The 10555-nt window shown below is 35.9% G+C and overlaps 1 long non-coding RNA gene across 1 annotated transcript in view; it reads left to right on the forward strand.

Moving 5' to 3' along the window:
- Positions 1–10555, forward strand: part of LOC131523387 (uncharacterized) — a 29068-nt gene extending 18513 nt beyond the window's left edge. Inside the window, exons 2-4 of the long non-coding RNA XR_009266766.1 lie at positions 6430–6492; positions 9951–10023; positions 10359–10555. This is a non-coding gene — a long non-coding RNA (uncharacterized LOC131523387). The remainder of the gene's footprint in view (positions 1–6429; positions 6493–9950; positions 10024–10358) is intronic.

Below are 10555 nucleotides of genomic sequence, written 5' to 3' on the forward strand. Positions count from 1 at the left end.
GTGATTGTTTCTCAGATTTATTCCGAGTAACAGTGGCTGATCGCATTATAGCCTGCTCCATAAATGTGAGGGCCCTCGTTCCCTACCTTCAACCCTTATTCCTCTCCTGAAGATGTGATGTGTGAGAATCCATTAAACAGCTACACTTGATTTTAAACACTTTAAACTTAATTCTGCAGGGAGGTGAGCTAGAGACGCAGTCGACCCAGAATCCATCTATATTTCAGATACGCTAAGATGGTGTCAGAATATTCACTGCAGACAGGAATATCTTGTATTAAAAATAAGCATGGCTTTGTTTGGGTCAATATTGTAAAGAAAAGCAACGAACAAGACAGCCTAATAAGTAGTAGGGTTACCAAGCCACGTCAGCAACCTTTTCTTAACCTCTCTGATGAACCTAAACTCTTTTTACTTTTAAAAAATGCAACTGTGATTTTCCTCAATGTATATCTAATTAGTATTCTGCATTATCTTATTTTAATATTGTATAATAAGTAGCTATTATCACATTCCCACAAGTTAATATGTTGTGGCCTCAACGTGATGTTCATGGCCTCAACAAAACTAAGTTGAATGAACATGTCCCTTTCCTGCTGTCTTTTGGGCAGAGCTGATAATTGTCCATGTGGTGCGATGCAAATAGCGCTGTTTCGCTCCGTCTTGACCCGTGTGCCATTTAATGTTTCTTATACTCAATAGAAATGGCAGAGCTTATCAGTTAGTCAAATTGGTATTGGCACCAGTGTGACCTCTAACAAAACTTAGTCACACCGGCAGGAATAAAGGTTGCAAATGCAACCATTTAGTCGCAGTCATAGCCCTGATAACTTTTTTTTACCCCAGTCTCAGCATATTTAGTTTTATCTTCACCGCAGCTTTACATACTGTATGTGTAGGGTGCAATTCAATCTGTTAGCCTTTCTAGACTGGGTGTGGGTGCAAAATGTCTGAAACAGTTCACAGCAGATCATGGTTTATCATGTTTCACCCGCCTCTGTTGTGTGGCAATGACAGGGCAAGGGTGTGGGCTGTGGCTGCTCTGATGGATGGATCTATCTCTGTCGTGTCTCTGGCGGAAGTGTGCACCCAACCACATGACGCTAGAACAAGTATGATCAGCAAGACGTCTTCTGTCTGCAGGGCGTAGTCTCCTTGCCCTGCAGGCTAGGTGGTTTCTGCTCAGCTGCAGTGCTCAGATTTGCTCTCAGTCTTGAGGAAGTCAAATAATTGGTCTGAAGGAATACTGTGCTGTTGGAAGTAGGAGGCAGAGATTGTGTGCCACAGAGCCAGCTGGCATTAAAGTTTCTCACAGCACAGAGTAACTTATGGGAACAGCAATGGTTCTGTGTGAGGGGAGAGTGGGGTAAGATGTGCCACTTTTTACTTAAGTTGTCCTCTAGTCAAAAAAGGAGATAATGGTAAAACTAATATAATGTCTGCCATCTACTGAAATTAGAAACATCAATAAATGCCATGAAAATGTAACTTAAATACAAATACAACTAAAATATAGCAAAAAAAATTGAATTGCTGCGGAATATGAGAAAAACATTACATTTATTTTAAATCAACATGAAAAATTAAGGAAATCAAACACTATTTTATACCTGGAATTAAATAGAAAGTTTTAAGATTTAACTGTTTGTTTGTTTGTTTGTTTTTTACACACACACACACACACACACACAATTTGAAATGAAATGTAAAATTAATTAAAAACTTAATAAACAAAAATGTAAGATTAATTAAAAATCTACATAAACAATACAATTTAAAAGGTTGAAAGGAATGAATACTTTTATTTATTTTATTTGTATTAAATGAATAAGACACAAATGTTAAAAAATAAATTCATAAAATATAAAAGTTTTACACACACACACACTGTGTGGAACATCATGATGATGTTTATGTTTACGTGTAGTAAAATTTGTTTAATGGAGATTTAACATGCTACATATTTTTACTATTTGCATGGTGTAAAAGCATGTCTGCATCTATTTGGCATTGCAGGAGTGGACAGCAATGAGTTCTGCTTCATCTCAAGTTCTCACACATGCTGAAGAACAGCGGGATCCATCCATAATAGAACTCTGACATGAAATTAACTGAAAATAATGCGCATGACATTTTTGCACAGCTGGAGGATTTGAATAATTGAGGCGGTAATAAGACTCCATCAGAGGGCAGGCAGGTGAGGTTCACTTTTTAAGCACTGCCACGGCCTTCAGCAGATGGAGGTTTATTCACTAGAGACGAGCTGGAGCTTTTCAAGAGTAACAGAAGAGCATGATGGGAAAAACTTCAAGGCACACACACTCACCGTCCATAAATTCAATCTGAGAGGTCACTGCATTTGCCTGAGCCCTACTAGTAGCCAGGTATAACTTGTCATTAAATGAACGGATTCATGGTTAGCATTTGGTTTCTCAAAGTGAAAGGTCCTCTAAAGATTTTTCTCATTCATGGCATATGAATCAGGCATAAAACAATCTCTATATGAATTTGTAAAGTTATTTAGTTCTGTAACAAAAGAAAATGGGGTCCAATATTGCACAAAAAGTTTGTGGTCAGTAAGATTTTTTTTTTTAAATGCTTTTGAAAGAAGTCTCTTGTGCTGCATTTATTTGAGCAGAAATACAGAAAAAAATGCAATATTGTTAAATAGTATTATAATTTAAAATAACAGTTCGCTATTTTATTATAATTTGAAAATGCAATTTATTCCTGTCGTGACAAAGCACAGTTTTCAGCATCATTACGGCCAGTCTTCAATGTCAAATGATCCTTCAGAAATCATTTTTAATATGCTGATTTGGTATGCAAGTAACAGTTCTTCTTCTTATCAGTGCAGAAACTGTGAGGCTTTTTTTGGATTCTTTTATAAATGAATAAAGTTCAAAGAACAGCATATACTGGAAATATAAATCTTTTTTTCTGATATTTTTGATAAGTTAGTAATGCATCCTTGCTGAATAAAAGTATTAATTTCTTTTAAAAAAATACAGAAACAAGAAAAGAAAAAAGAAAAGACCCAAAACTTTTACACAGTAGTTTATAGATACCTTTTTAATTCATTTTACATTATAATATTTATTTAAGAAATCCAAAAACTTTACTTTTGAGCTTTAAATCCATCCTTTTTTTAATGTGGCCCTTACACACACTTACATAATGCATGTATATTTCCTGGAAGTGGGCCAGTTTTATACAGACTGTTGTTCCAGGTTTCACATGGAAACAATCTATTACTGAACGTTGTAACATCTTGTCTCTATGGGGTCCAAAAATGGCAAAGACATACGTTCAGACTGGTGATATTTTGCACCAGCAGATGGTTGATGGTGGTTGCTGTGCTTGCTTTCTGTGCACCAAACAGCAGGTCACATCTGGCATAGGCTGTATTCCCAAACTCCAGCAGATGCACATTCACATATACCTGTCAATCACAACAAAGCTGTACAAGATAAAAGCAACATTTAGCCACATGGTTTAAAAGCACCTCTGGGCAAAAGAAGGACACTGCAATGTGATGTAAAACATATTGCGGTAGATAAAAAATTACTACAGCTAACAGTTCAACGCAGTAATTTGCAATGAAAAAAAACAAAACAAAAAAAAACGTAGCAGTGCTCTTGATGTCATCTCATAGTTTTTGAGAAATAGTGGGAAATTGGAGCCTTGCGTCTGCGCATTGGGTTTTTATACTTTTATACTTACTTATAGTTTACATTGCAAGTAGAAATGGTTACTTAAGAGAAGAGATCATCATTGCAAGTAGGATTTCAAGCAGGAAACTTTCCAAAAATACCTGGAAAATTCCCAAAAATCCTGGAAGGTTTCCGAAATTTACTAGAATTTTCCACCTTTTTGTAACCCTAATTGCAAGACTTGCAGTGTTTAAATATAGTGCAAAATAGTGCTTTTACGTGTTGTATTTGTAGTGTAATTGATCATCTTTTACACAGTTTTTTGGTTAGTGTGTTAAATGTTAAGGTGCATGTACGTCTGGATGGAACATGTTGTGATACGCTCACTTTACCCTGAAAGTGCGATGAAGTGGGCCCGCATTTGTTAAATAATATGGGACTGATCTATTTTAATCGCATTTTGCTGCCCGCTTCAAGTAGATTGGATGAGAAATGTCCAATAGTCTGAAGTTATGAGATGCTCACATATTATAGATCATCTCGCAAGCCCTTGGGCATGTCAGGACCACCTATATTGCCTGTCGGAGGAGCTAATACACAATATAAACTTCACAGACAATTCTGCTAGCATTTTTAGGTAAAATCTTTGTTTGATACAACAATTTACAGCTTTCATATAGCCCTATCGCAGTTGAGATACATAAAAATGTATCCAGGTCATTTTTATTTTTAAATTGTCACTGAGTTGAGTATAGATGCTAAGGGGCTAATTCTGATGTTGAAAAATTCTCTCACTTGTGTCATCCATGGTATTACAGCTGCTGCTAATCCTACTGAGAGGCGATACAGAGTATGCTGTCTAGCATCTTGTCAGAATGAGAAGTGAGCCACCAGGAGCATTACAGCAGTGTGTGTGTGTGTGTGTGTGTGTGTGTGGAAAGACATTTAGAGTGCCGCTCTCTGTCATACAAGTGATGAAGTGTGGAACTCACAGTCGCACACACTACAGTCGTTCTGAAGTATGTTGTTCAGTGGCTGTCTTTGAGGTAAAGAGGCCAGGACAATATTCATGTTTGTACTTTGTAACCAAATAGCATTTTACTTGAGGTGAAACTGCAGTGACAAATAACAGTTTGGATAACCATTAGCTTCAAGGTTGTTGTAATCTCATTCCCCTCGTAATTAACTCACGGCAAAGCTTTTGGCTATTAGCTCTAGACTCATTGATTGCAACATTCTGCTAAAAAGACAAAGAATGATTATTCTTTCATGACTGACAACGAAATCAGTTGAGTTGAGTCTTGATCAGATGAGCATATTTCATATACTGTAACTTACAAAAGGCTTCTTCATCACAACAGAGCTTAGCGACTCTACTTTATAAAATACATAAAACACATGTATTGTTTTCAGAAAAAGTTATGTTTTTCTAAATTCTACATGTGATTACGACATAATTTCATTCATTTTCAAGTGTAATTTGTTGTCAAGCCATGCATTTGTCATGGTTATATATGCATAATGTTGGATGAATAGCTTTCTCTTGCCTGAGGCCTTGTTTGTTGTATTCATTTGTGGATTGTAATACTCCAGTAATTATCTCCAACTGTGAGGTAAAATTAATTCATAAATGTTTCTTTGTATAAATGTATTCTTGGACCGTCTAATGCACTGATATTTTCTTCCACACACCAACTGAAAATATTGCATACAATCTTACATTTTGCATGATTATGAACAAAAACTATACAAAGTAGCTTTTTATGTGAAGTTGTGTATATACTGTACATTACCTCAATTATTTGACTATTTTGACTAGACTTTGGGTGGGTATTGTTGTAAATAAGAATGACATTTATTATTTTGTAATTATTATGTGTTTACTGTCACTTTTCATCAATTAAGTGATCAAAAGTGAAGGTCTGGAGACTTAGTGTTTGGTAATATTAAAATGAGTTAATCTCAATGTTGTTTACAATAGCATCTTTTATTGTGCCCATTTCATTTTAATTGAAACTTCAGTTTATCATTTGTGACACCATTATGGGCTGTACCTTATTATAGGAAGTGTGTGTGTGAACCATATCCTTAGTCAATTACACTCAGCGAGAGGTGTAAGTAGGCATGCTGTTGCTAGTAGTAACCATATAAATGACAATGACAATGACAATATACACTAATTAAGATTAATCTAAACAGATCTACTGAATCTGGCTCTTGTTCTGTTGGTAGGTACAGAGATGCTCAAGGCCAAATGTTATTAAAGTTGCTTAAATGAAAAGTAAGCCACTTACTTCACTTAAATAGACTGTTCTTCATCCCACCTCCACTACAGTTTTCCGTTAATCGCTCATTTGTGGGAACTTTGAAATTCACCTTAGGTTCAAGGCCCTTAATTATGGACAGTGAGTCAGATCTGTCAACTTTATCCATTTGCTTTATAAACATACAAATTCATAAGTCACCGCAAAATACACTAATGGCTTATGTGAGACAGTATTCACATCTTGAGGAAGAGAGTTTTGATAAATAATGTTTCAATGGCAAGCTGAAAATGTTTTACTTGAATGGATTTTATTATTGAGAAATGGGAAAGTATATTGTTAAAAGGGTCAGAAAAAATTTATAATACTATATAGCAAAGACTCTTTCAGCATCTGTGGGTTAAAATGAAGTTGAAGGCTATTTAAAGGTTAAGGTACTACAAAAATTAAACATTTGTCATAATTTTTTCACCCCAATATTGTTACAAACCCTTTAACTTTTTTCCCTATAGAATACACAAGGAGAAATGAATCCATCAAGAAATGAAGCCGAACTGAATCATTCAATTCTCAAGGTAAGATGTTCAGGTAATAACAATTTAAATTTAGCTTCTTCGTTTCAGATTCAGAACTGTTTCTCGCCTAAATAGTCAATTGGACTAATGAAGCTTTTGATTAAAATCAACAAATTTGACAGACGGGTGAGTTAATGTGTGATCCCTTTAAACCACAACATGAATTTAAGCCATATAATGATTTCAAAAGGTATTACTGCATTACTTTAAACCAAATTAATTTGTGCAGCTCTTGGTGTTCTTGAGAATTCAGGGATTGCTTTTCAGTTCAGTGATGTTGGACTGCGGTGGTGTAAATCCAGTACCCAGGGCTAATTGTGGTGCCAGTAGTCGAACTGGGACGAAGGGGTTTGCTTTTGTTTGCACGTAATGACCAATCTTCTCCACAAACAACTCTTGTTCTTTTTAATGACTTCCAAGTTTTCCAGTGATTGCGGGGTTTGTTCACGCCTCATTTTGTTTAACCATCAAATCTCTAAATGCCACCTTGTTTGGAGGAGTGACGGAGGACAGAGAGATTATGGCGGAGGGTTTTTGTAGGTTGAGCCGCAGCGTTCTGGCGTGGAGTAGGTGCAGAGCTGCTTGTGCCACTCCAATCATACAGAAGCACCTGGTGGTTATTTGGCTGTAACTCTTTGTCTGTCTGCCTCTTCTTTGTTGGCTTTCATGTGACAAAAATGTAGAAACAAACAAAGTTGTCAAGGAGTGCAGCAAGTGATATTGAGGGCTGACGTTCACAGAAACTTTGAAAGTGAATAATGGCAAGCGCATACATAACTAATACTCTACAGCTTGACAGATCACAGCAATAAGAATGATGTTCAGTTTTAACTCATACACCCTCTTTGTTAATGATAATAATCTGATGTGACAATTTCAGAGTCTGAGTTTGGAAAGCACCTTAAATACTGACACAAATCACAGCTGACAGTCAGAATGTTTCCAGGCAGACAAATAGAGCGTGATGATCATAGATCTACATCAAGAGCATGCTTTTGTATTCTCATGAATATCCGTTTTTATGTCTGAATGATTTAGCAAGTCCCGTTAAGTGAAAACTAGCAGATTTGAATAATGTCATTCTGATAACATGGCGATGTGTTTCTGAGTAGGGAGTCTTCCATGTATAATAGCGAATGTGGGGATGGCTGGCCATCGACAGTCTTCTAAATATCTGCTCTCTTTCCACAGCTTACACATCTAAATGGCACCCTGTGCGCCACCGGTCAATGTTGTTTTTTTGGATGGCTTCCAAAAACATTTTTTTGCCATATTGCAAGCAAGGAATATACTGTGATATTTCAACCTCGAGATGTCGCCAGGTTATAGCTTCTTTAAACACGTTTTCTGCAGTGGTACTTTACAGACAGCCCGAGGTGGATGCTGAGGATTTTGCCTGGAGTTGGATTGGTTGGTAGAATGTGGTTGTTTTGGTTAGTTGTTCAATACTAAATTGATACTAGGATGTTGTTGGGACACGATTTAATCTATTTAGCTTCTAATCTATCACGATTGTCAAATTTCATCCCCAATTGGCAGTTGCCCACTGCACAGCCATTTTGAAAAAGGAGCAGTTACTGTATACTCGACTTATTTACCATTGTAAAATGAATGAATAATAAATGTATGCATTAGAGCTGTGCAATTCATCGAAATACAGTTTCAATATAGATTTCCGCTTCCAACGATTATGAAAATACAGTAATAACAAATAAACCGGTTATTGCGCCCCATTCCGCCTCTTTCAAGCTGTGCACTTTCACTCCTCCATAAAAGCCCAAACTTCACGTGCTAATCAGTAAAATAATGTAACCTTACTTTCGCAAAATGGGACATGCTTGATTTACTAACATTTATTAATTACCTTGTGATTTTAAAAGCGCGAAAAAGAATTTCGCTGTTCCTCAGGAGGCTTTCTGTGTATGCCCACATGAAAAAATACTATAGTAAACTGTAGTATTTATTATAGTAAACTGTAGTAAATTATAGTATACTGTAGTATATTATAGTATTTTCTACACTTTGTTAACTTATACTACAGCACTGTAGTACTGACAATAGTAAGTTCATAAACTGTAGTAAATACTGTAGTAAACTATAGTAATTGTAGTACACTGTGTATTATGGTATTTACTACAGTTTGTTAATTTATACTACAGCATACTCTAGTATTAACTATAGTGAGTTCGTAACTGTAGTAAAATTAAGTTTTTACTATAATAAACTGTAGTAATACTGAAGTATACTGTAGTATTTATACACAATTTATATTATATCATAATGTAGTATTAACTACAGAGATAATCACTGAGCTAATATAGGACAATATTGTCAATTATAATTTTTTTCTCACTTTAATTATATGATGTAATATGATATTTAATTAAAAAATTCAATAGTATTGTGTAGGGATGGGACGATAACACCTACCTCCCGATTCGATACTATCACAATACTTGGGTGCCGATACGATATGTATTGCAATTTTTTTTTTTTTTTAAGAATTTCGATTCTACAAGTATTGCGATTCGATATTGTTTTTTGTTTTTAACTCTAGACCATGGGAAAAAGTTGAATGATACACTTAATATACAGACTGTCACAATAATAATAATTTTTAAAAAATCTTAGCAGTCACTATTGCCATTCGATATTACAATTTATTGTGATTTTTGTTTGCTTATTAAAATAGCTGATTATACCCTTAAAAGAGACTGTATATGATGAGTCAAATAAACTTTTATTTAAGGAGCATACACAGTGTATATTTAAAGTACCTTGAACCATGAAACTTTCAAGTAGCTACCAAAACCCTGAACTTGCACATGAATATAATAGTCAAATGTTCAACAAAATGAGCAGAAAAAAATACTTTCTGAAATAAAATAAAGTGATATGTTACTTTGCATACCGTTTTAGTCATGTTTTCAATGCAGTTGGGATTCAAAGCGTGAAGGTGCAGAAAGAATTCTGGAAGAGGTTTGATCCTCTGCCTCCGTCATGGCTCTGCCTCGCGCCTGCTTTAAACATATATGACGTCATCTAATGCAGCGGCACAGCGCACGCAGAACGATCATTGTATGACATCAAAGCACCGCTACAGAGAACAGACGCTCCGCGTGCTTTGAATCGCTCTCGCGGTACTTTGATGTCATACGCTTATCGTCTGCGTGGTGCTGCTCCAAGTCTAACACACCGATACATTTCGCCATCAGTTGGTATTACAAAGCGCTAACTTCTCTCCACCACCTCTTAGGAAAAATAAAATAATGAAATAAAAATCGATTCTGAGGTAAACCAATCGATTTTTAAATCGTTTTAAAAAGAATCACGATAGTTAAGTGAATCGATTTTTTTTTTCTCCCACCCCTAGTATTTTGTCAGCTTTTGCACTGAAGGCAGAAAAAATGCATAGCTTTTAAATGGGAATGTTTATCTTATTATTCTTTTTTTTTAAGGAAACACTCAAGCCCAATGATGAAAAAAGAAGCAGCAGCACTTCACTAGCATGGATATAGTTCAAGATTAAAGGTATGCTTTAAAAATTATGTATATAAAAATCTTTGCACCCCATAGCAACTTCCAACACACAAGGAGTTGCCTTCTCCAGACTGCATGTTTCTTGGTTTCTTGTGTACTTTTAGCTGCATATTTTGGGTTATTATCCTGTTGGAGGCTTATGGAATATGCATGAGGCATTTGTGTTTAATTTCATCACTCTTCAGGAGGAATTAAACATTTTTTAATTAACTGTAAGAGAACCAAAAAAAAAATTCACATCTGTTTGTATCTGTGTTAAGTCACCCAAGTTCAGACTGGACTGGACTTGTGTATTTGTCAGTAATCTTTGCCTTTCTTTGAGATAGAGCTGCCAGGTAATGTGCAGAGGCTGGAGAGTCTTCTGCAGTCAGGACTGCCTGTGCTAAGCCCTCTTCCAGCCAAGTCAACTCCTGATGCTTGTCTGCATCAATAGAGACATGGGCCTGAAAACATTCATCGACTAGGGTTCAGTCATCAAAAGGCACTCGAGTTAAGTCGTCCATCCCAAGAGAGACTTAGGAGA

This window comes from Onychostoma macrolepis, chromosome 17 (assembly GCF_012432095.1).
Source record: "Onychostoma macrolepis isolate SWU-2019 chromosome 17, ASM1243209v1, whole genome shotgun sequence".
Taxonomy (NCBI): Eukaryota; Metazoa; Chordata; class Actinopteri; order Cypriniformes; family Cyprinidae; genus Onychostoma; species Onychostoma macrolepis.